Here is a 26,962-nt window from a genome sequence, read left to right as displayed (position 1 = left end):
GGCCATCTAGTCTGACCCCCAGCTCCAGCTGGCTCCACTCATGTCATCCCCAGCATGTTTATAATTACACCTTTACAATCTTTTTGGCACCAGGCAAAAACAATTTTATTCTCTAGATAATTTAATATTTGATCTTAATTCTGTATAATTTATTAATTTTCAACTGAATTAAACGTTGGTATGTTTTAAACTCTCAGGTGTGCACTGTACATCATATCATATGTTTATTCTATATTGTTGTGGTTTGTGTCTATGATGGGTGTTGAGTGTTAGGCTGTTGTACATTGCTTTCATTGTCATGGTTTGTTTTCATGTGTTTTGTAAAACTGCCCAGAGAGTCCTCCTGGACTGTTGGCTAACATCATGAATTATAAACTCATTTATAAGTAAGTAAACAAATTGTCACATGTTCCTGTTCATTTTCTTGTTCCTTCCCACATAAGGTTCCTTCCCACAGTCCAGGTGTTACCAAGATGGACAGTTCCTAGCACTACAAAACAAAGGGCATTGTGAACTTTTTTCTTTTCTTTTGTCATAAGAAACAAGATAGAAGAAGCAGGGGGAAAATACTGTGTTTTATAAATTGGAGATGATGAGGACCCCTAGCTGCCCTGTGAAATTCCCTGAATGAGGCAGGGCAAGTGTAAAATAAAAGCCTTCTCTGGAAGCGCTTTCACTTGGCATTCTCTGGGCATGCTCAGTCCTTATTGTGTTATTTTGGTGTTCCCAAGCTTGCATTACTTTTACTTGCCATTACTTTTTCCTAGCAGTTTTTTAAAACTTCTGTAAACCTTGCAATTTTCCCAAGCCCATTGCTTCTTCTCTCTTGTGGGTGATATTGACTGGGATACTGTTGAATCTTGGGTGGTTTGCTGAATCATATGGTTTGTCAATGACCAAAAACTGATGAAGAGAAACCATGGTTTATTGTTGGGTTGTGAACTGTGGGTTTTGTACCATGGTTTATCTCAGCTAGGTTTGGAGAACATGTTTCAGCAACAACCAGTGGTTCAACAACAACCTACATTCAAGCTATACTCAAGCTGTGAGTGTGGGTCATTGTGTTTTCTGAACCCAGTCACTGTTCTGTCCACCGAAGCAGCAGTGTTGACAGCCTGAACAATGGAAATTGAGAAAAAAAACCATGATAATGGGGGACAACTTATGTACCATTATCAATTTTGCTTTCAGCGGATGGTTGACATGGGCTGAGTTGTACCTGATTTAGAAACCCCTGAAGGCTTATCTGATAATGGTTGGACTGCATGTGGCCTGTTGGTCCTTGTAATCTCCTTGTCTTATGGAATCCATGACCAGACAAGGCTGCAGTGGTTTCCAGACAACTGGAAAAGGAAGAGTTCAGCACAGATCCACCCATGGCAGTCTTCATCATCAAGACTATATGTGTCTGTTCGGAAGTAAGTTCCACTGAGTTCAGTGGGATGTACTCCATAGTAAGCATGGGTGCTGGGCTTCCCCAACACAGTGCCCTCTTGATGTGCTTGACTGTAACTCCCAGGCTCCTGAGCCAACACGATAAGCATGCTGTGGGCTGGGGATGATGGGGGTTGTAGTCGACCACATCAATAGGGCAGCGAGTCGGGGAAGGCTAGTGAATCGGATTGCCATTTCAGTGGAATTTTCTAGCTCAGAGGCAGCCATGCTTTGGAGGGGCAGATGCAGAAGGCAAGGAAGAGCAGACAGCAGTTGCTTTATGTGCTTCCTAGAGGTGAGTCTTGGAAGAAAAAGTCCCGGACAAGGGACTCCTCTACACCTGGCATTTATTGCATGCTCATGTTCCTTCACTCATGGAGGCTGGCAGGTCCTTCACATTATGTCATCCCCTCCAGGGCCTCTCCCATGTTTTGCAGCCATCCGATGTATTAGAGATAATAAGGTAATGAGTTTTAAAGGCGGGACAAACTGGAATAAAGGCCCCTGTAATTCAGCAATTGCACTATACTTCTTCGTGTTAGCATAAACAACCTATAGGAGGGCAGAAGAAACAAACCCAGGAAAAATGCATGTGCGAAATGGAAAAAAGAGAACAAAGAGGATGGAAGAAAAAGCTTCCACAAAGCACCTGGTTAAACTCCTCATGCAGAGAGGTCCTCAGTGGGTTTTGCTCTCATTCCTGAAAGGAAATGATTATGTTCTGATGTGCACAGCTACTTCTTTCTTGTTTAAAAAAGCATCATTTTCTAGCTTGCAGAAAATGTTGTTTTAAAAATTCTACATTCCATTTTCTCCCTTTTAAAAAGAAAATAATAATACCATGCTATTTTCAAGAAGAAGAAAGCCTCCATTAATTGTCTTGGCTAACTATTTCTGGACTGGAACCCAAAAATCTAAATTTGTTCAGTGAAATCTAAGAAAACATGATCAAGCAATTTTTGCATCTGGAATCATTCCCCATTTGATGCACGTTCGGTAACATGAGATCAGTTCTGTTGTGGTTTCATTTTTAAATAAAACTTTCCTTCCGCTCTTGAGAACTAACCACCAGGAGCATTGTCTCATTTGTAGGAAAAACTAACAGTTCCTTGTTGACATTAGCTGCTCTGTCCCCATATTTTCACTAGCCCCTATTTGCAAATTAACCTCTGTCCTAAACATTGACAGCATATGTGATTCTCAAGGGGGTCAGGATTTTATCCGGTCTGTGCTTTTTCAGCATTTTGACCCTGCAGGTTTCCCAGCTTGGAGGTCATTTTGCAGAATGGTATTTTTAAGAGCTATTTTTCCCTATAGAAAAATATTTAGGACGTGGGGCTGAACGTGCCCCCCAAGCGTATTCAAAATTGCAGTTCTTGACCCTGAAAGGGCTAAAAAACTGCAGCAAGATGGTGGCAGAGTGCGATGATTTATCACTCTTCAGAAAGCACAGGCAGGTTCAGGGAAGGTGTGCACATGGCGGGAGTGGGCAATTTGGGGCCCTCCAGACGTGGTTGGATGGCAGCTCCCATCAGCCCATGCGAGCCCAGCCAATGGTCAGCTAGTTGCACTCTGGAAGGGCACAGAGTGCCTACTCAGGCATCTGGGCTACGGGATCCTGGCCACGAGTCCAGCTCCCCTGCCACATGTACAGTTCTTTGCACAACTGTTCTTTGCAGGGTGCGCCAACATGCAGGCCACAACTGCCAGCACATCGTATCTGCCATCAGGAACTGTGCTTTTTGCACAGTCCCCAGCTGTACATGTCTGTCTGTCTGTCTGTCTGTCTGTCCGTCCTTCCCTCCCTCCTTCCATCCATCAAGGACTTCAGAAGGTTCAGTTGAGGGGGCACCCTTTGTTTTCAGCATAAAATACATCAAATATAGTTTTTTTCCCTTTTAAATTTTTTGTTGTTATTAATGCATTTTTGCATTGCATTGCATGGTATTATTAAGTTAGCTAATAACTTTTAAAGGTTCAGTTGGACCACGATAGCAGATAATTACTGAAAACACAGGCAGAAGAGGGCTTGGATTCCTTTTAATTCTGCAGGGAAACAGTTTTTAAAGGACACATGCACACACATGTGCAACTGGTGTCTTTTTTTAAACAACAGTAATCAAGAAATGCTTGAAATACAGGTTTTGTGGCCTTGTTGGAATTTCTCTGCTGGAAGCTTTGGCAGCCAGTGGCGAATACCAATATTTCACAGAAGCTGTCCTGTTGTCAAAAGGACAAAGAAATTCAGGCAGTGGGTGTTTTATGATCCCCGTAGGCAGTAAAGATGGCCTGATTCCTTTCAACTTCACAGCATGTGGCCCAAACCTCAGCACTTCCTCCTGAAAAATCAGGGCCTGTCCTTCCACAGGTAGCAGCCCATGTGACAGCGATGCCCAGCTCCGGAACCTCCAATCAGCTCTGCACCATGTTTAACCTGCCAAGGTGTAGTCTGATCTGCCTGCCAGGTGCGGTGCCTTTTCAGTCCTAGGCTGTCAGGCAGCAGAAACAAGTTTATTCAGCCTGTGGAACAGGGTGGCCAGCAATATATGCATGGCAGCTGCATTAAGCATGATGATTTGTGCAAGGCAGGAGTAGTTTCTCAGAGCTGTCCCCTTCCAATCGACCAAAGGCAAGGCTTTTATCTTCTTAGATCCCTCCAACTCTAGGCTTTTCCTATGAAGAGGGGGTTATGGGATGCAGTGTGAAGGGCCACTGCATGCTAATGATGCTACGCACCTGGAGCACCTGGGAGTTAGCCATACTGAAACCAGTGGCTATGTGGAGAGGACGCAACAACCCCAGTACCCTGTTGTTACGACTAAGGGGGGAATAATGGTTCCTGCTGCCCAGTCACTCCCACTGCAAGTAGGAGGAGCTAAACAGTCCCGTGTTTGGGTTTTTGAGCATGCTGTTCAAACCAGGATTTCTGGGTTGTTGCAGGAAAGACGATGGCCATAGTTATGGTTAAATGAGTCCCCATTTCTATGCATAAGTCCTGTCTTGACTTCTGTAACGTGCTCTACGTGGGGCTACCCTTGAAGACGGTCCGGATGCTTCAGTTGGTTCAAAATAGAGCTGCCAGGCTGCTGACGGGGACTGGGCGTTATGTTCACATGACTCCAGTCCTCCGTCAGCTTCACTGGCTTCCCATTGAAGTCCGGGCCCAATTCAAGGTGTTGGGGATGACCTATAAAGCCCTAAACGGCTTGGGTCCTGGTTACCTGAAGGAGCGCTTACATCCATATATGCCTGGCCTTCCCTTGAGATCAGTGGGAGAGGCCCTTCTCCGGGAACCCTCCGTGAAAGAAATGAGAAGGGTGGCTACTCGGAGGAGGGCTTTCTCTGCGGTGGCGCCTAAGTTATGAAATGCGCTCCCCAGAGAGGTCCGCCTGGCGCCGTCGTTATTTGTTTTTCGGCGCCAGGCGAAGACCTTTTTATTTAAGCAGCATTTTAACTGTTAGTATTACTAGATTTTATCTGGCCAGGGCGGCTTATTTTATATTGTATTTTTGTATTTTTAATTTAATGTTTATATTTATTGTAATTTATATTATAATTACTTTTAATTTATTGTTGTAAGCCGCCCCGAGGCTTCGGCGAATGGGGCGGCATAAAAAATGTTTTAATAAATAAATAATATTTTAATGGTACGCAGCTTGGCCTCCCCTCTTGTCCTCTTCTTCGGAGACACGAGTGCTCTTTTTGAGCAGTGGGAATGAGGCTCTTGCCGTAGCCATGGGCAGACCGTGAGGGGTTAATTTTAGGTTTTCGTTCTGTTGGGTTGGAGCTACAGGTTAAGATCCATCTTAAGTGGCCCACTGAAATGATTATGACTGTTTTAAGAGACTGATCTATTTCAGCAGGTCTATTTTGAGTGTGATTTATGTTGGGCGTTCACCTCAGACTGTTCTAGCGCCATTTTCTTGGTTCTGCAATTAAATGCTTGCTACTTGGGTCTTTAAAAGTAATAGATGTTGATTTCTTGGAATTTGTGGAATTTCTAGCCTACAACTCCCATCACCCCCTGGCATTTGCGATGCTGGCTAGGGCAGGTGGGAGCTGTAGACCAAAACATCTGGAGGGACACAAGTTTCTCCCTCCTGCTTTAGAATCTCACAACAGGATAGGATTCAAGGTTGCATAGCCAGAAGCGTGGCTTCTAGATCGAGGGAGGCATTACTACCACTCTATACAACTCTGGTGCGCCCGCAACTGGAGTATGGTGCTCAGTTTTGGGCTCCTCATTACAGGAAGGATATAGCCAGGTTGGAGTCAGTGCAGTGTAGGGCCACAAGGTTGGTGGCCGGTTTGCAGGGGATGGGGTATGAGGCGAGAATGAGGGAACTGGGTCACTTCAGCCTGGAGAAGGGGAGACTCCGAGGGGATCTGTTGGCGACATACAGGTATGTGAGGGGGTGTCACACAGAGGTGGGTCGTGACTTGTTCTGCCCTGCAGAGGAGGGCAGGACGCGCTCCAGTGGAGCCAAGTGCAAGGAACCAAGGTTCAGTTTGGATGCCAGGAAACACTTCCTGACAATTAGGGGCCCAAGGGTGTGGAATGGGCTTCCACGGGAGGTGGTTGAGGCCCCATTGGTGAGGATGTTCAAGCATAGGCTGGACATGCACATGGTAGGCATGTTGTAAGCAGAACTAGCTAGAGCTGGGGGTCAGACTAGATGGCCCAGGAGACCCCTTCTGATTCAGTTTCTTTGTTTCTATGTTTCTGTGTTGTCTGACCCAATGCTGATGTGGCAATTTCCTGTTTCCAGGGCAGTTTAAGGCAGGCTTGAGTTTAAATCCCAGGCTGAATAGTGTGAAAAGCCTTGTGAAGAACACCTTGTTACTGTGGTGCTATTATTCTGCCGAATTGCATGCAGCTTCACAGAGGACAATAAGCAACTGAGGGCTGGGTGGATCCTCCACTCACATGATTTCTACTCATGATTTTCCACCCATGAGTCTTTTTTGGAACCCAAAAGCTGTAACTGGGGTTCCTTTGCAGCCGCAACAGCAAAGCTTTGCTCCATTTTGAAATCCTGCTCTGATTTGTCACTGATGAAAGGATGAGCCAGGCTGCTGATATGCTCTCCCTACAATCCTAGAAATGTTCTCCTCTCCTTTTTTGTAAGTTTCTAGCACTCAAGATCCCTGGGAATATTTGACCATGTTCAGTAGTATTTATTCAGGGACCAAAGGTGGGGGTCGAGGTCAAGGGAAGGAACTTTGGGGCTTATAGTATTTACTTTCACTCCCAGTGGTTCATGATCCCTGCCTTCAATGCACACAGAGAGACTTAGAAATTTGGCAATGTCTGTGCTAATACAAGTCAAGAAAAGAGGCTCCGGGTATACATGTGTGTTCTTTTAGCTACCATCACTTCAACGAATGTTAAAGTCTGCAAAAGTTCAAAATACAGCCAAAACTGTATATCTTAATTAAGCCATTTTGCATTTTTTGTTACAGAAGTGTCTGTCTGTCTTTCTAGTACATTGCCATGTTATATTTTTATATTTGTCCACACCATTCACTTTTTCCCCATTTGCAAGACACATGAGCTGCAGAAGCTGAACCAAACTACTGTAGAGCAGAGTGTTTTGGAGAGGAGAGATTTAGAGTCAAGATATTTTTCTGAGTTAAAAAAAAGTAAAACCAAAACTCCACCCCCGCCAGCAGGGAGTTGCCCGGACTGGAAATTACTCTGCGTACTTGGAAATCGTTAAGAGTCTCAATGCAACCAAAATGTAACTCAGAGGAGAAAAGAATCTTTACTGCATGTTATCTTATCATCTGTGACATATTTGCTAACACCGTCTCCATCTTTCCCATTTACCCTGCCCCATTTTATAGCCTAGAACACCCGGCATGCAGATTGTTTATTGCTCTTTGCTGGGTTAGAAAAACTGAGCCCCTTTCCAGAGGATTAAAAAGCTGATTTTATATCTGAAGTCGTGCCTTGGACTGCCAGGTTCTCACCCTCAGAGAGACTGCCTGTACTTTGAAATCTTGCCACTGTCACATACGCCTTTGCAAGTGGACTGCTTGAAAGGGGCTGCCTTTGGGGGTGAATCCAAGCTGCCTAGAGCTTAGTGGTCTAGCATCTCCCATTTTAAAAAAGTACCTTGGCTGGTGGAGCCTGGAAAGACCTCAGTGGGACAGACAGCTCTAAGTACTGCAGGCAGTTCTGAGCTAGAGGGCCAGTGTGGAGTAACGGGTGGAGGTTTGGACTGGGGATCTGGGAGTTCCAGGTTCTAGGCCCCGCTCAGCCATGGAGCTCGCTGGGTGACTTTGGGCTAGTCATGGACTCTCAGCCCATCCTACCTTACAGGGTTGTTGCTGTAAGGATAAAATGGAGAGGCGGAAGTTTATGTAAGGTGCCTTCTTTGAAAGGAAAAAAAGTGGGTATAAATATAGCAAATAAATAGAGGGACAGAGAGTCTGGCCTGGCCCGTGGCAACAGGGCTGTCCCAAGATGCTTTGCAGAAAGGGGCAAGATGGAGTCTCCTCCCGTTCCATGTGCAAGTAACTGCACTGGCTCTTGAGAAAAGAAGATAGGAAAAGCCACGCTGGACTGAGCTCTGCACAACTGCCACACAAGCGGCCACCCTCTTCCGCGCATGCGCTTGTAATGTTGGTGCTGCGTGTGATGCAGATGGTTGCTGCTTGTGCAGCTGAGCTTCCACAAGTGTTCACAGGCTTCCTCTCGACTCGGCTCACTTTCCAAGACAGGGCCAACTGCAAGAGGAAGGCTGCAGACTGGAGAGGCTGCAGAATGGGGAGGGATGAATTCTGCAGAGTGTCCTCACAACACTCATCATGGGGCTTGTAGTCCAACACACCTGGGAACTGGGAAGATTGATTTAGAGCATAGGTCCTCAAACTACGGCCCACCAGCTGGATCCGGCCTGCCATGCCCACTTATCTGGCCCACCATAGAGGTTTTGGACTCACTGTGCGCGTGCGGTGCGACAGCGGCTTGCTTGTGCGGAGACTGTTTTGGAGCTTGAGAAAACGATCTCTGCACCCACCCCTGCCTCGCTGCGTGCGCCCCCCCATGCACCCCCCCACCTGCGGCCCGTGCCCCCCGCCCACACCACCTTGGCAGCCTGCGCCCATAGCTGGCACCTTTCAACTGGCCCCTGTTGAAAAAGTTTGAGGACCCCTGATTTAGAAGGTCAAGCAAATGGCGAGAATGGTCCTGCTTAATTTCCGTAGAGATCCCCAGAAGGGCTGCAGTGGCACCTTTGCAAATGGACCAGGCACGCTGTCCCTTTTATGAGTTCAGAGGGAGACAGTCCTACGGGTTCAGCAGCTCCCGCAGTGATGCCAAGATTTATTATTTATAACAACACTTAGTGCTCTCCGAGAATTAAGCTACTGTCATGACTGGAAAATCTGTAGCAGCAGAACGGCACTCTGGAACTGCGGTTTTCCAGGACAGAAACCTATCTCTCTTTTAAAGACGATCACTCTATTACTGTCCTTTCATGTAGACCTTGAAGAACTGAGGCGGCATTCGGACACTGCCAAAGTGCAATCTGCAGGGCTGGGCGCCTCCCTTTTTTCTTGGCAGGGGTCCCCAGCACTGAAACTTGCTCCCCCGGCCTAAACCTTTTTTCCAAACTGCCCCCCTCAGCAGCAGCAGATGGCAGTGCTGTAGTTGCCATTTACAATTCCCACAATGCCCTGCACAAGGCTAAATGGAAGGCCGGGCTTACTGTCACTGCAGGGCACTGCGGGAAGCGTAAATGGCAGCCACAGCATTGCTGCTCAGGGCACTGAGGAGAAGCCTGACAGAGGCTGCCAAGAGAGGAAGGGCCAATCTAAAGGCAATGTCATCTAGGCATCCCGCAGAACTGGAACTGCCTTGACAGACCCAATTGGTACCCACAAGGAGATCTGGATTAGTGATTCAGCAGTCCTGAGAACCACAGGAATGTGCACACAGAATCCGTGGAGTGCAGAAGAAGGAAACGAAGCTCATAGAGGAGATGCACAAGCTGCCCTGAAAAGGATTCCTAGGAAATGGGAGTGTGGCGGGATGGAATACAAAGGGTTGTTCCCCTGCAACTGCAGGGCTGAAAGCATTTGACCTAACTGTGGTGAACTACCTCTCCCATCATCCCTTGCCATAGGGGCTGATAGGAATTGCAGTCACACTGTGAGTCTGCCAGTTCTAAGGGACTAGAATCTTACCTGGACTGGCTTTTAGTCCCAGGTAAAGACCTCTTTAATTTCCCAGATGTTTTATCCATTCACTTAAAAAACAACAACAACGTGTTGTTTATGTTTAATGTTTCTATCTCACCTCTTTTACCTGCAAGGAACCCAAAGTGGCTTATATGGGCCCCCTTCTCCATTTTAGCCTCCCAACAACCCTGTGAGATAGGTTGGCCTGAGTCATCCAGCAAGCGCCTTGGCTGAGTGGGAGACTAGAATCCGGCTCAACCAAGTCCTAGTCTGACCAGTCACACAGCACTGGCCATTACTAGATCTTTGCAATTTTGGGGCTTTTATCTTGGTTCTTACTTCAGTTATATTCCATTTTAAATGTATATATATATTATTTCACTTTATGGTTCTTTCTTTGTGAACTTTCCAGACAGGTTGGGAAATGGCCCTTAAAGAAACGCAAGGAAGGAATAAAATAAATAAATAAATATAAAATAGTATTGTTGAACTTGGTCCCTATTTTTAAATTTTATCTTTTATTGTGAGATCCAAAAATCAAAACAAAAACAAAATAAAAAACAGGAAGAAAAGAAAACTAACATGAAATTTAAGTGATTCTATTACAAAGAATATATTTTACGTATAGCACTGTCCTTAGGGACAGTTAAATATAGAGTTCAACAAAAACAGCTTGGATATTCCTGTATTTGTCCATTTACTGATTATGTCTAGAAATTATGCCTAAATGAGCTTGATTCTTGTTTTTGACCAAGATAACACAATGATTATACTAAACATGAGCTCATTGGACCCTCCCAAAGCATCTTATTTACGAACAAGCATTAGATCATTTGTTTGCTGAATACCTTTTTATCCTCCCTTCCTCATACAAGTTCAAGGCAGGGTACAAATTTCTCCCCTCCTGTTTAGACTCGCAGCAATCCTGAGAGAGGAAGAGAAAGCTGGAGCGCAATAGTGCAGTCTCTGCGCAGAAGTAAGCCGTGTGTGTGTGTGTGTGTGTGTGCGCACACACTCGGGGATGGCATTTTGGTCTCAGGGATGGCATTTTGGTTCCACGAACTGGGGCCCAGACCTCTCCACACCTCTTCAACGGCCATTGCCTGGTCACACCCTCCTCACAACCTTACTTCTGGCAAGAGAGGAAGATGAGGAGGACGATTGGCAAGAAACCTGATCGACTGGTATACAAAATCTGGCGCATTCTGCTGAATCAGCATTAACAGTGGCTTAAAGGTGTGGCAGGAGAGAAGGAAGCTTTGCAAAGGGAATTCACACAAAACAGCCTCTTGTGCACTGCCAGCAAACCTTGAAGAAAACACTGGCTAGCATTCAAATCAATTTCTGAAGGAAGCCTTTTCTTTAGAGAAGAATTGAATTCACATACCAAAGTCACCCAGTTCCCAATAGCTTTTTCGAAGAATGAATTAGCATACTTAAAAGTCTCTCCCCCTCTCTCTGTTGCTTTTACTTAGTCTTTCTCACACTTAGGAAGCCATGACTCCTTCCAGCCTTACTAGACTTTCTCTAGCAAATAACCTCACAGCTCTAATGTTTAACAAGCACCATTTATTTATTTAAAACATTTCTATGCCGCCCCATCGCAACAAATCCTTGAGGTGGTTCACAAAGAATACATAAAACATACATAAATAATAATAATATAGCAATTGAAAGAAGAAAAAAGCAACAACAACAACAACAACAACAACATTTAAAAGCCCCCGGTGCATTCTCGGCGAAAAATTTTAAAATCCTAATTAATACAATAATTTAGCAATTAAAATAACTTTTAAATAAAAAGGTCTTCCCCTGGTGCCGAAAAACAAATAACGACGGCGCCAGGCGGACCTCTCTGGGGAGCGCATTCCATAGATGGGGCGCCACCACAGAGAAAGCCCTCCTCCGAGTACTCACCCTCCTAATATCCCTCACAGAGGGCTCCCGGAGGAGGGCCTCTGTTGCTGACCTCAAGGGGCAGGAGGGCATATATGGATGCAAGCGCTTCTTCAGGTAACCAGGTCCCAAGCAGTTTAGGGCTTTATAGGTCATAACCAACACCTTGAATTGGGCCCGGACTTCAATCGGGAGCCAGTGGAGCTGACGGAGGACTGGAATCATGTGAACATAACACCCAGTCCCCGTCAGCAGCCTGGCAGCTCTGTTCTGCACCAACTGAAGTATCCGGACCGTCTTCAAGGGTAGCCCCACGCAGAGCTTCCATTGCATGCTTCCTCTATGAACCCAGCACCGTCTCTCTCCTTTCAGCTCCTGCACTGATTTATATATTTATTATTACTACATTTGCATCTCAGCCTTTTTCTTCTTGCAAGTAACCTGAGCGGCTTACGCAGCCCTCCTCCTCTCCAATTGATCCTCACAGCAACAACCCTGTGAGGTAGGACAGGCTGAGTATGAGTGACTGAGTCAAAGACACACAGTGAGCTTCATGCCCAACTTGGGACTGGAATCTGGATCTTCTGAGTTCTGGTTCAACATTCTAACCACTATACCACCCTGTATACACTCTCTCTTAACAACATAATGCTGTTGCTGTTGTTGTTTTATTATTATTATTATTATTATTATTATTATTATTACATTACATTACGAGGGGCAAATGCCAAATCCTCCGCTGGGAACAAGAAATCAAATGCACTGCCACATGATGGGGATCTTGGGGTTGTCGTGAATTGCAAGCTAAATATGAGCCAACAATGTGATGCAGCTGCGAAAAGGGCAAACACTATTTTGGGCTGCATTAACAGAAGCATCACTCTCAAAACACATGAAGTGCTCAGCACTAGTCAGTCCCCATGTGGAGTATTGTGAGCAATCTGAGCACCTACATTTAAGGAAGATGCAGAAAAGCTATAAAGGGTACAGAAGAGCGCAACAAAGATGATTCAGGGACTGGAGGCAAAGCCCCATAAGGAAAGATTGAGAGACCTGGGCAAGTTCAACATGTTCTCAAGAAGAGAAGACTGAGGGGAGATAAGATACATAGCCCTCTACAGCCCTCTGAATGGCTGCCACGAAGAGAAAGGACAAGGTCTCTTCTCGTTCATTCCAGAGTGCAGGACATGGAATAGTGGACTCAAGATAAAAGAAACCAGTTTTAGCCTAGACATCAGGAAGACCTTCCGGACTGTCAGAGCAGTACTATAGTGGAACCTTTTACCTGGAGAAGTTGTGGGTTCTCCCTCGCTGGACATGCTCAAAAGGCGTTTGGACAGTCATCTAAATGGGATGGTGTCCTGCGACAGCCAGAGGCTGGACCCGATGGCCTTCTGGCTCCTTCCAACTCTACTGCTCTATGATTCTATGATTTCTTTATCGCCCATAGCTGAAGCTCCCTAATGGAAGGGATGCGTGTGTTGTGTGCGCAGTGAAGAATGTTTGAATTTGTGCTTTTGGCAGCCAACTGGGAGTCAGAAATCCTAGCCAATCTGGTGCAGATCTCCCAGAGAAGAACCGGTAGATCCCCACCTGCCAGGTACCCAGCCTGGAGATCACTGTTCCGCCAGAACGAGAAACAAGTTGACCTGGTATCCAGCAGCTTTGGAGGATCTTGCTCTCCATTCTCAGTGCATAATGGTAACACCATTGTTCTCTTTTAAGGAAGCATGAAATGTTGATGTTGACATGCATGATCTCCACAGATTTAATGGCCAAAACTAGCTGCTCTAGAATAATGGGAAAGGTTCCTTTGAAATAACAAACAGACCACCTTTTTCCTGTATTAGAGGGAATGGCGCACGTCCCAACCTTGGCCTTCTTTCCAAGATTCCACACACATGCCAGGGTTGCTTTTGTGTACCTCTGCATTTGGCTGATATTAGAAACAGGAAATGCACTGCTGCTAGAAACAGGAAATATCGGCAATCACATGGCAAGGGACACTCTTCTGAAACACTGCAATGGATTTTATCTCTCAGAGGCCCCTAAGAAAATACATATTGCTGAAAGTGCCCATGACCGATTTAAAAGAACACCATCCCTCTAACCCTCGTGGGTTCTTCATCTCAGAAAGCTCTGGGCACTGGGTAGTGTAGAAATGGAATAAATAATAGTGACAACATCAGTAATAACCCATTTAGTATTATTTAGGGTGCAAAGGAACTATACAGAGTCTCAGGGATGCTTCTCACTAGCTAGGAGCTCCATACAGCTCTCCTGGCAGTGTATAAACTCACAACTGTATTTGCAAATGAGAGATGTCCATATAACAAAATTGTGGTGCACCAGTAGCCCTACCTGGAAACTCTGCATGTGACCTGCCCAGTTGCAACGGCCCTTTTCCAGGCCATGGTGGCCGCAAAAATGCCATGCTGTGCACAAAACCGGGACGTCTGTGCAGATGCTTTGCAGCTCCACGACACTGCCCATATTTTCCTGAGGCGCATCCATGTGGGATGGAGTGCCAGCTAAGGATGGGCAGATCAGTAATGACACAATTCTAAGTTTAGACAGAAAAAGGCCCTTTTGTGTCTTTTAAATGTGCATAGGATTACGTGTTAACATTCATTTTCACTGAGATAGTTGGATCGTCAAGCTTCAGCTTATTTCCACCTGTTTGTGAGGTTTTGTTTTTCCTCCAAATCCTCATGCGACTTCACATGCTTTTCCTGCGAGCTTCTTCCACCTTTCCCTTTGATTTTTTTCAGTTATACAGATGTTGAAAGCACTTTCCCACCCATCTAAACCAGCTTGCGCTGTTCGCTGTCTCTGCATTTTGTATGCATGCATTTTTGGGTGTACGTTTTGCCCACTGCTGCCCACCTACCAACCCACTTCACCAGGCTTTGGAAAGTGTGGATCTCAGCATACAGCTCTAACTTGACTTCCTCGTTGGCTCAGGAGTTGCAAATGTTGTAAATTGCTGCGCCCCTACCTGGAGTACGACTGCCTGGCGACAGTGACACACGCGCTGGTGACCTCCCGCCTTGACTTCTGTCACGTGCTCTACATGGGGCTACCCTTAAAGACGGCCCAGATACTTCAATTGGTTCAAAATAGAGCTGTCAGGCTGCTGACGGGGACTGGGCATCATGTTCACATGACTCCAGTCCTCCTTCAGCTTCACTGGCTTCCCATTGAAGTCTGGGCCCAATTCAAGGTGTTGGTGATGACCTATAAAGCCCTAAACGGCTTGGGTCCTGGTTACCTGAAGGAGCGCTTACATCCATATATGCCCGCCTGCCCCTTGAGATCTGCGGGAGAGGCCCTTCTCCTGGAACCCTCCGTGAAAGAAATTAGGAGGGTAGGTACTCGGAGGAGGGCTTTCTCTGCAGTGGCACCCAATCTATGGAATGCGCTCCCCAGAGAGGTCCGCCTGGCGCCATCGTTATTTGTTTTTCGGAGCCAGGCAAAGACCTTTTTATTTAATCGTCATTTTAATTGTTAATATTATTTGCTTATTTTATCTGGTCAGGGCGACTTATTTTATATTGTTATTTCTTGTATTTTAATTTTATGTTGTGAGCCGCCCCGAGGCTTCGGTGAATGGGGCGGCATAGAAATGTTTTAATAAATAAATAAATTCCTGTAAATATTTTTGTGGAGCAAATAGAGTTCTTCCATTAAGCAACAAGTAACCATTAAACAATGGTCCCAGCAATTTGGTGGGTTATCTATTGCTTGAATTACAAGGGAGTCACCCCACTATCTGTTAGCAGCTCTTTTTGGGGGAGGCTTGATTTAGCTAAACCTGGGAGGATTTGGGGTGGGCTTGGGATTTTGGGATTAAAACTCATGCACACTTTCTGTAATTTGTGCACTGGCTTAGCATTGGCAAAAGAGGCCTTATATAAAGAGCTCCTAATTGTTTGGCTAGGACTAGCTGTGGAGGGATGATTCCAGTATAATTTTGGTGTGAGGCTGATGGTTTAGCTATGTGGCCAGAAAACTAGAACTGAAAGACTGGACTGCTTGGCTATAGGTGCCATGCAGTAAGCCGAAGGAGAGCCTCTTTCAGCCCCAGAACCCAAGTAATTTTGGAGAAACACCTAGGAACTGCATTGCATTGGTGCCCAGGGCTGGAGTGCCCAGAAGCAAAAGAGAAAAGAGGCGGGCCCCAATTATCCCAAATAACCCCCCTCCAAAGCAGCTCCAAATAAGTCATATTTCAGCCAGTAAGTAATGAGAGGGATACTAATGAGAGGGAAGGACTCTTTGGAAAAGGCCTTGATGCTGGGAAAGATTGAAGGCAAAAGGAGAAGGGGATGGCAGAGGATGAGATGGTTAATACTGTCACTGATGAAACGAACATGAATTTGGGTGAACTCCAGAAAGCAGAGGACAGGAGGGCCTGGCATGCTGTGGGCCAAGAGGTTGCGAAGAATTGGGCACAACTGTGCAACTGAACAACAACAACTAACTAACTAAGCCTTGAGAGAAGCAATTCAATTGTTTACAATTGGGAAAAACTGTGTAAAGCCAGGAAACCGGCAGCCAGTCTGCGAGAGAAGGGGGAGCGGCCCTCTAAGGAAGGCAGGACGGGCATGTTGGAGAGACAGGTGTGATAGATTTGGCCCTGGGGCCCGCCTCCAGGATGCCTTTCATGCAGAAAGTCCCAGGTATCTTCAGCTACAACGCGAGTGGACAACCTGTGCCTCTCCGTATGTTCTTGCATTGCAGCTCCCATCAGCCTTAGCCAGCATACTCATGGTGAAGGATGATGGGTGGTGCAATCATCCAGAGGGCCACAAGATGCAAAAGCCCTTGTGCCAGAAGGATCATGAGTAGCACTGCTGGCGAACCCAGCCGTCCAAGAGGGCCTGAGCTGCTTCCGGTCAGAACAGCACACGTTGGACCAGGCAGAGCAGGAATGAGGTTCAGTGCTAAGCTGCTTCCTAGGTTCAGGTGGCTGGAAGGAGGGTTCCGATTTCATGCAGATGCTGCTTGTCTGCTCGAGTGAATCCAACCTGAGCAGGTCAACTGGCATTTGAGAAAGTCATACGGATGTGAGGCGTACACTCACTGTCTGCACTTCATGCTGACAATAAAGGCATTAGCAAAGGCCACCGAAGTTAAATGGTGCGGAGAATATACCCATTCAACCGTAGGAGCAGCTGAGCAGAGTTAATATTTGCCTGGCAGAAAAAAGCCACATTGTGCATCTTCTGCTTCCCAGCCTTTCCTCATCTTGAGTGTGCAGGGAGAGCTGAAGAGAGCTCGCTGACTTCCATGCTGCATTTTAGAAGATTGGACAGCAAATATGGAAAAGGGCCACTCAAATCAGTCAGATTGCTCTCAATTAGCCTGAGAGTCAAGCCATGCCAAAAAAACAAAACCAAAATTAAAAAAGCTACAACTATTGACTTTATGCAAGTTTTTCAAGGATCCTGGAGAAGGAGGGTGTGTTTGTGTATTTACTCCAACAGTTGCTCTGCACAATCAGAGCATGAAGGGTATAGAAACCAGAAAGAACCACAGCTCAGTGGTGAGCTGAGCCAGAATGCTGCGTTCTTTCACTTTTAACGCAGGCTGCAATTCGTGCTTTTTTACGTGCTTGGGAAATTTGCATAGATTCTGGATCCAGTTTGCAGAAATTTTATTTATTTATTTTTCGATTTATATCCTGCCTTTTTCCTACAAAGGGCTCAAGGCAGCTTACATCTCCTCCTCCATCTTATCCCCACGACAACAACCCTGTGAGGTAGGTTGGGCTGAGAGTCTGTGACTGGCCCAAAGTCACCCAGTTGGCTCCATGGCCAAGCGGGGACTCGAACCCAGGTTGTCTGAGTCCCAGTCCCACGCTGTTAACCACTGCTCCACACTGGCTCTCACACCACACTGACCCTGTGGCATTTCCCTCAAACCCCTTTTCCCTTACCCACCCATCACTGGGTGATTTCCTGGCCTTTGGGTCCCCTCCCTGCATTCTAAAAAGCTGAAATGCCTCTGTACGAAGGCTGTCACGGGCAGTAAGAGGTTCAAAACAGGCTGATATTTTTGGTGCTGCCCTTCTGCTTTCAGTCTCACCCAGCACTGGAATGTGGCTCCCAAAATCTGGCCCTCAGACTGAATTAGGTTCTGCACAGCCCACTGCGTACTGGCTCAGGAATTATAAACCCACAATTCCTGGCTAGGGGCCTGTGCTGGGCTTGGGGGACACAAAGTGTCCAGGCCTACCCGAAATGCTCGGCCTCAGCATATATTTCACTGCATTATTGACTGGCTTGTGGGACTTTCAAGCTTGGACGTGCAGAAATAAAGGCATGTTGACCTCAGAGCTGAGAATAAAAACTGAGCTCATAAAACAATGAATAATGTAACTTAAAATATTCTCTACCATCGGGGCCCAGAAAAGTATCCACAAAGAGAAGCTTGCCAGTACAGTACTCCTCCCAGAGCACAAAAACTGTGATGCATTTCACACAAAATCCAAGCGTATCATAGACTGGCAAGCAGCCATCTGCAGTGAACTGCCTTTAAGTAGTGTCTGAGCTCATCTTTAACACACTTTCCCCAAAGAAGATTTATATAAGGCTCCAATCAAAGAGTACAAAACTGCTATACCAAAACAGTAAAAAGCAGAGTCATCAAAGGAAGCAGGTTTACGCTCTGTATCAGCAATTAAACCTGCATTATCCCATAATTAAATCAGAAAATTGGATTAATAGCTCCTGTAAGAATGGGAAGAGCCCAGTGCAGATCCCACCCACAAGAGCAGCTTACAATAAACTCGAAAATTTGGAATAACACTAACACACCTATCTATCTACCTAATCGATCATTTCTATGGTAGATATATCTACCCAGCTACCTAATCTATCATACCCTTTAGCAGAGAGTCAGATGGGTGGTGGTAGGGGGGTCTATCTAAAATATCCTTTAGTACAGGGTCAGAACCTCAAGCCGAGAGGCTCCATCCGGCTGTGTGGGGATTGCTAGAGGGCCAGGCCCCCTTCCTCTGGCTCTATACCTCCCCCAGCTACCAACAGTTTGGTTTCCCCCCCAGTTTTTTCACAGCTTCTCTCAGGTGTGCATTCCAGAGGATGGAAATGCCTCTTCCCAGGCTTCATGATTGGCAGCAAGGGCTTCAGTCTAAAATATACCAGCATTTGGGGTGCTTTGGCCCTCCCCATTGCCTTTGGTTCTGGCCACCGCTGGAACAGAGGATTTCTGAAAAGGAATGTAGCCTTGAAAGAGCGGCATGCGCCAGATGTGCCACAACAGCGGCTCTGTGAGGACTCTCCTATGACTTGCTTTGTTTCAAAGCTGCCTTTCAGGGGAAAAGACCCCCAATGTGGCTTGCATGAAAAGGGTTTTGTAGCAATAGAGGATTCATCCGCCTGGCTGCTCTGCTCAGGAACCCTGTGACACATACGCCATGATCTCAAATTCCTCTAGAAGGTGTGGCACTAAAGGAATGAGGGAATTCCAGTGCCTCTTTAAAATTCACATGGATAGATGCCAGGGCAGTTGGTGACACTGAAGTCCATGGGGTTCCTTATCCATTGCAGCTTTTATGCAGATAGCTGTCTTGGAGCTCCATAGGGGCAAACCTATTTTGGGGGTGGCGTTCAGCACCACAAACAGCCCCTAGAGGGTTCAAAGTGAAAGCTGCAATGGCTTGGGAGACCCAAGCATCACCAGCTTCCCTTGATTAAAGCAAGCCCACATCCAGCAGATGAACCGAAAAGAAATGGCATCTCTAAAGTTTAGTACAATCACATTCTGCACCTGATCAGCGGCCGCCGGAATCTTGCAAAGGCTGCTTACTTCATGATGCTGACAGTCCTGATTGCTAAATGCTAATCATGTGGCCTTTCTCTTTTGACATGGACTTGTTTTCTGCTCCCAGTCCTCTGGTCCAAGAGCACATGAGGGGGCTTCTGTAGCAACCAAAATGTTGCCACTGCGGTGCTCCCCATCCTGTGACTTGTGTGCTGGGATCCAGCCAAACAGGTCACAGTCCCTAATCCACCTACATGCAACTTCATAGAGGATGGAAGATCTGCTTTCTCTCAACAGAAGGACTTTGCTTCTGGAAGGTGACTCTGCTCCAGTTTTGGGATGACCTGCGCCACAGCCCCCCCGTGTAGCATTTTGGGGGGGTGACTGGGGGGCTGCCTTTGGAAGGAGGCACCAGGGATACCCACTTTCGCCACCCAGAGGCACATGCCCAAATCTGGATCTGGCCCCTCCTGCAAAGACCGGTGGCTCACTTGCTCATCCAGATAGTCAAGGGTGCAGTTCTAGGGGTACAGAGGCCATAGGATCACTCTCTAAGGGTGCATATCCAAGCATGAAGAGACAGAAGAGAGTCCTGCAGATGCCAGCATTCCCGGCCAACCTGCCTTGCAGAGGAGTGGGGTGCTGGGGAGTTTTGCTGTCTAAACATTTACAGGATTGCCCCTGAAGGTATTTTGCAGTAGAACAGAAACAGAGATTTGGTAGATATGTAGTCCCGATTAGTAAAAGAGAAAGAAAGAAAGACAGAAAGAAAGCTGCCAGAACTCAGTTCCTGAAGTCATCATTGTAACAATTGCTATCATTCCTGAAATGAACAATCCTAAATAATATATGTGGTGGAGTGCAAGGAACAGCACTTGTCTCTTTACCTACTTCAACAACCCATGGATTAGGGGAGAAGGAAAAGTAGCTGACGAATAATTGCTTCTAAGAGAGGACAAGAATGAAAAATAGAGCTGCAGGGTTGGCAGGGACCTCAGAGATCATCTAGCCTACCCCTCCACTGAGTGCAAGGAGCCCCTTCAGTGAAGCAGAACCCACCTCTTTGGCTAGTAAATTCTACTCTCAGGTGGAGATGTAGCTACATTGGGGTGAACAAGGCATGGCCCTCCCGATGTCTTGGCCAAGGCCCCCAATTGGCCCAAGCTGGTATAAACAATGTGAGGAAAGTTGGGGTCCTCCATGGCCCATGGAGGACCATGAACTGCTTAGCCCCCCGAGTTACAGTATCGCAGAATCACAGAAGAGCTGAATGGGGCCTAGAGGCTATTGCTCAGTGCAGGACACCAAAAATGGCAGACTCCAGAATTCTCATTGGTGAATCTGAATGTGGCAGAAGGCCCTGTATATTCAGAAACTTCAAGCTATCCACCCATGCCTAAGTGGGGGATATGGCCGCTGTAATTCACAGTGCATGGCGTGAAATACCTAATTAATTAATTAATTAATTAATTAATTGAATTTCTATTCTGCCTTTTTTCTTACAAAGAACTCAGAGCAGCTTACATCATCCCCCACCTTCTGCTCTCAGTCTTAGCTTTGCAACAACAACCCTGTGAGGTAGGTTGGGTTGAGATTGGCCCAGAGTCACCCAGCTGGCTCCATGGCTGAGCGGGGACTAGAACCTAGATTGCCTGAGTCCCAGTCCTGTGCTCTTAATCACTACACCACACTGGCTCTCTGTAATATTACTATACAACCAACATTCTTTCCATTATTAATTATTATTTATTTCACTGCTATATTATCCATAGCTGAAGATCTCAGGGCAGTTTCCAACAGTCCAGTCCTTTATTCATGCTCTCCCAAGAACTCAGATGATGTGATTTATTTTTGAACCTGATCATGAGTATGGGAGGAGTATGGATTGCCATATATCTATAATGACAAAGGCCATTTAAAATACCATTTTGGCCTTTGTCCTGCTATTGGAGCTGTCTGTGGGAAAAGGATCTTGGGGAATGAATGGGGGGCACTTAAAATTCCTTGAAAATGTTTTAAAAGGTGAGAATAAATAAAGAATAGATCTGTCTTTATAGTTTTAAATTCATATCACATCCAACGGTTACTTACTGGTTGATGAAGAGTTGGTATCACAACACTGTGACCAGTTCATCTAAAAACCAGGTAGGGGCTCTCCCAACTGGAATATTTATTTATTTATTAGCATTTAATCCCGTCCCTTTAGCCATTAGCCAATGTTGCCCTAATACGATACCAAACCTGCCTTTTACCCCTTTAATATTAATATGTTCTGCATATCGATCAGGTTACAATTAGTCCAATGCTGACAATTTCTTCCATTGCCATTCAATACAATGGGAAAGACATTGCTTTTGAAAAAATGCTCGAAGGAGAAGGACATGTAAGAGAAATGCTCAAGGCTGGGGCTTGTGGTTTGCCTGCTTATCTTACTCTTACAAAGAGGTGTCCTTTCATACTACAATCATCATTCCAGCATCCTGCAGCCACCCTGACTCCCCACGTATCAGTGAAAACCCAGGGAAGACAAGATGTCATGAAGTAACTCCTCCTCCCCTGGTGTCTTTTCTCTACATCTCCAAGCGGGCAGCCTGGGAGGCTACAAAGTGACTGAGAGCTACCTAATAGAAAGAAGACATGGAGCCACCTCAGGTGCCTTGCCATGAGAAGTTCAGCTCAAAATCATCACCAGAACAGTGGCAATGAAAGCAACAAAATGCTTTAGGAAAGAAGAAGAAAGATGCGCTACAGTCACGGCTAATGGTGAGCACTTATTGTAGACATTCTCATTATCCTGGAAAAATTCAGTGAGCTGCCCCTTCATTTATCCATCCACAATACATCAAAAAGTCTAATTGAGCTGAATGAGACTTTTTACTTATTAGTCAACATGCCTCAGATCAAGCTGCAGAAAATCTTAACTTGGACTAGATCACCTGTAGGATGTGAATTTTCACGTAGTACCGAACTATTTCACAGTTGGATATGTTTCCTTTGAAAGTATGTCTGAAAGCCTGCAAGGAGACTCAATTATTACTGTATTTAACTATGAAGACAACCGACATATGCATGCCTTGCTGTTTAGAAAAGGTGATCAAGAAAAGTGTTGTTCTGAAGTTGATGGCGTGTGCAAAGAACGGACGCAAACCAGCTTGATCTTTGCAAACTCTGTAAGCCATGGAAGCAGTCTCTTCTGCCAGTTAATCGGGTTGAGTACATGTGCACGGACGCATGGGGGTCTTGGCTATCGTGAAGCACATTTAGGGATTCAGTGTTTCCCAATGGGGAGGGAAACACTGCTGAACCGTGAACAGCATAACATGCAAAAGGCCCTGAGTTAAACCCTGGCAGCTCCAGGTAAGACTGGGAAACACCTGTCCAAAAGCTTGGCGAGGCACTGCTGACCAACTTAGGTGCCACAGAGTTGGTGTGGACAAATGGAATAAAGGCACCTTCTCATGCGCTCTGCAGATGGAGACACCGTGCAGCTTCCCACACCCAGAAGTTCTGCTTCAGAAGAGAAGCGCAGCTTTGCCTTCAGCACACCGAGGGCTGGATGGACAGTACACCTCTGCATGAGACAAAGGAGTGCAGACTGTGGATACTGCTGGTGCGACAGGGATGAAACTTGCGGACCACCCTTCACAGCCCTCCCACATGAGCCACTGCAAAGCACATCTGCCCCCTTTTATTTCCAATAACACTTATGGGTGTGTCCTTCTACGCTCCATGAAATGAGACACGCGGCTTCTTGGGCACACCGCCTTGTGACACAATGCTGGAAACGGAGTGCGTAGCAAGATGAGGCTGAGAGACGGTGCCCCCCAAGCCCCCTAGAGTGCACAGGGAGGTGAGATCCCCCGGCACCTCCACTGGGAATGTCTTGCAGCTCAGCTTCTGTACACAAGGCTGCCGCAGTAAGAAAGCGGCACGTGGAACTTTCGCATGATCATACAAAACCAATTAAGCTTCCTGAGGCTGCAGCTCAATGGACATTTGCCCACTGATTTTCGTGGGACTTATTTCTGAGTCAAGAAGTGTAGCAGCCACCCCCAATACAGTGCATTCCAGATGTGCTGGGCCCTAACTCCCATCACCTCCAGGCAGCATGGATGGGGATGATAGAGGACGGAATCCAAACTTATTTTTAGGCCATCCGGTGTAGAAAGGCTGATGAAAACAATCTGATTGCAAACTCTTAAATCCAAAGAGAAAGCAATTGGAGAGAAGAACAACAGAGGTCGAAATGTGCCTGAAAGGTATAAATTCCCTTCACCTTTAAGGCCTGTCTATTCTCCCAGAACTCATAAAACAAACTGTCCATCAATCTCCTGTTATCTTGTGCTAGAATTCCTTTTTTTTTTTATTAAAAAAGCCTAACCTCTAAGTGACTCAAAAACCCACACCCCCAGGTGTGTCATTTCTGCAACACAACACGCCATAAGGGAGGGTATGACACAACAAGATAAGACATTTGTGTTACTTATCACATAACTGCTATCCCCGAGTGCAATCCTTCCAATCTACATGCGATCTCTTTAGCACCGTGCAAAAGCACACACCACTACGATCCCCAAACCAGAATTGCTCACTTTGATCTGCAGTCTGGTGGAAGCAAAATAAGCGGAGGGGAAGAGAGACTTACCAACGAACAGGCCAACACAAGATCCCAAAAGTTGCTCTGGAGTGAAAAAGGACCACGCATGCCAATCCCACGGCTTTTCTCCCTCCAGCCTCTGCGACTGGCCGTGCCAAGCTGGGCAGGGAAAGCGGAGCGCCTGCCCGGGTCAGCCTTGGAGGGGCTTTCCGCCCATCCGCGCGGGCAGAGGACTGCGTGGCCCCCGGCCACGCTCCGAGCGGAGTCGCGAAGTTGCAGCTCACGCGGCGCGTGAAACTCAATCTCCTCCTGCAGGAAGGGAACAGCTGGACTGCTTCATTCAGGCACGGGAGAAAGTACTACATGACTTTTGACTCACCCCCTCCGACACGGAGGAATGGGGCGGGTGGCTTTCAATACTGACTGTGTCTCTAAGACTACCTTGCAAGCACCAATGTGCATACAGGGGTGGGGAGACAGAGAGAGAGAGAGGGAGAGGGAGAGGGAGAGAGAGAGAGAGAGAGCGCGCGCAGAAGTTTCCCTGTAGCTGCATCAGGAATGCAGTGCCAAACAAACTTCTCTCTTCCGGAGATTCTTTTCCAATCTTGCCTCGGGGCAATGAGTCATTCTACTCACTATATACATACAGAGCGGAGACCGCACACACGTGCGGGACCCCCAGTGTTTCTCCCCACCCGAACACGCATAACCAGAACAGCCCGTTTCAAATCTGATCCAGCACTTCCAGTTTTAGCACGAACGGGGACCTGAGCTTGCTTGCTGCCTCCTCAGAGTTTGCCAGGTGCTCTCTTGCCAGGTCGGCATACCAGCCTGTTGCAGCCACTTGCGCTTGTGGTTGTGTGCATGAGTCATTGTTGCATTGCCTGGAGCCTGGCAAGGCTCACGCACATGTGGTGTGGAGTCCCTTGCTGAAGAGCCTCCGAAACTGGGAGCTAGCCTGGTGATGGATATGCGTAATAGAAGCCCCACCAGCTCTTGGTTGGACCTGCAACGATACGGAAAAACGTCCTAGCCCTGATCCAATTCGGTGTCGCTTAGGCTGCAGTCCTATCTATTGATTCCCAGGACTAAGCCCCATTGAATTCAATGGGACTGACTTCTGAGTAGACATGTTTAGGATTGCTTAGGGCATTGCTCAGTATGTTGTTGCCAACAGGATAGAAACATAGAAACAGAGTGAGTCAGAAGGGTCTCCCAGGCCATCTAGTCTGACCCCCGGCTCCAGCCGGCTCCGCTCACAACATGCCCACCATGTGCATGTCCAGCCTATCCTTGAACACCCGCACCGATGGGGCCTCAGCGACCTCTTGTGGAAGCCCATTCCACACCCTCGGGGTCCCAACTGTCAGGAAGTGCTTCCTGGCTTCTAAATGGAACCTTGGCTCCCTGAGCTTGGCTCTGTTGGAGCGCATCCTGCCTCCTCTGCAGGGGAGAACAGGTCTCCACCCTCCTCTGTGTGACACCCCTGGCGTACCTGTATGTCGCCAATAGATCCCCTCGGAGTCTCCTCTTCTCCAGGATCTAGTAGAACTTAATGAGCCATGTTCCCTATGTACACTTGCCTGAGAGGATGTCCTACTGAACATTTTGTTGGTATGTTTTTGTTTTTTTGTAAGCTGTCCAGAGATTCTGGTATGGGACGGCATATAAAAACTTTAAATAAGTAAATAAATAAACAAATTCCATGGGACCGATTCTGAGTAGACATGGGAAATGCATTATTGTACACTGCCCAGAGCTTCAGCTGTGCAGCAGTATGGAAATGAAAGAAATGAAATGATGGCATTGTGCAAATTGACTCAGAACAGAGACAACCTAGCATATGGTCTTTCAAGGCTAAAGATGGAAAGGGCCAGAAAAGAAGAATGAAATATAAGAAGAGTCTCATCAAAGTCCACCTAGATGTCTCCTCCACCCAACAAGGTAAAAGAGTCCTGTTTTCTCTCTGTTTTGCCAGCAACTAGTCCTCAGAGGAATGCTGCTTCTGAACCTGGCGTTTCCACATAGCCATTACAACTAATGACAGACCGACACATCCTCGATGTTGCCAGTGGATAATGAAAAGGGCTGGGAAGGAAAATTAAGTGTTTTTCCCTGCAGCACACAAACAGCAAATGGAATCCAGCATTATAAGATGTCATGATGAACACTGGCCAAGGTGAAAACAAGAGTAAGCAAATTTATAGCGTACCAACCCAATTTCTTTCATCCATAATCTGTGCCTTAGAGACTGACTTGTCTCCTTTATAAAGTCTGTGCTTTATGGTCATGCATCTAGCAAAGAGCAAGAGCAAGTGGTGTTCTTGGTGGTCTGCCTGCAATAAGGAACTCCCTCCCCTTAGTGGGTCATAAAAATTCATGCCTGAATACTTTCGAGAACGGCCATAAGAATGCACTGTTTGGGTCTGAACAGCACTCAGCAACCGAGGCTAAGAAGGCATTAGCAGGAATAGAGGACTTCCAGCCCTGGGCCTGCTTTGGCCTACCAGGCTGTCCCATCTGGCCTCTGTGCAAGACCTCTCTCCTGTCCCCCCAGCCCCATCTACACCCTGAAGCCCTTCTCTCCATAGGGAGCAAGGTTAGGAGAGGCAAGGGAGGCTGTAGATGGCTCAGGATTCATCCGCACCCTCTCCATCTGCAGCACCCCTTCGGACGAAGGCTGAGCCAGTGTCACTCTTTCCACTCCTCCAGTTGGAGGAACTAGCGTGGAATTCAGCTGCTTCCTGGCCAAATGGCTACTGCCGGTGCTAGCCAAGTCTTTTGGCTTGCAGCTTACCATCCTGTGCAGAGAACGGTCAAGTAGGCATTGTGGAGGGTGACATCAGGGTAAAACATAGACACACAGAAACAGTGCGAGTCAGAAGGGGCCTCCCGGGCCATCTAGCCTGACCCCCGGCTCCAGCCAGCTCCATTCTTGACACGCCCACCATATGCATGTCCAGCCGATCCTTGAACACCCTCACCGATGGGGCGTCAACGACCTCCCGTGGAAGCCATTCCATACCCTGGGGGTCCTAACTGTCAGGAAGTACTTCCTGG

General features: G+C 46.8%; 1 protein-coding gene across 2 annotated transcripts in view; it reads right to left on the bottom strand.

The window, feature by feature from the left end:
* Positions 1 to 24,249, bottom strand: part of AHNAK2 (AHNAK nucleoprotein 2) — a 79,498-nt gene extending 55,249 nt beyond the window's left edge. The window contains exon 1 of one of the 2 annotated variants that reach the window (XM_044436655.1): positions 23,951 to 24,249. The gene's annotated coding sequence lies outside the window, so the exon portion shown is untranslated. Of the gene's footprint in view, positions 1 to 22,757; positions 22,970 to 23,950 lie in introns of those variants that run through there. The other variant, XM_044436656.1, reaches the window with a different exon arrangement.
* Between the last annotated feature and the right edge of the window lie 2,713 nt (positions 24,250 to 26,962).

This window comes from Varanus komodoensis, unplaced genomic scaffold (assembly GCF_004798865.1).
Source record: "Varanus komodoensis strain SLA01 unplaced genomic scaffold, ASM479886v1 scaffold3, whole genome shotgun sequence".
Lineage (NCBI taxonomy): Eukaryota > Metazoa > Chordata > Lepidosauria > Squamata > Varanidae > Varanus > Varanus komodoensis.
This window is presented reverse-complemented; position numbering and strand designations above follow the sequence as displayed.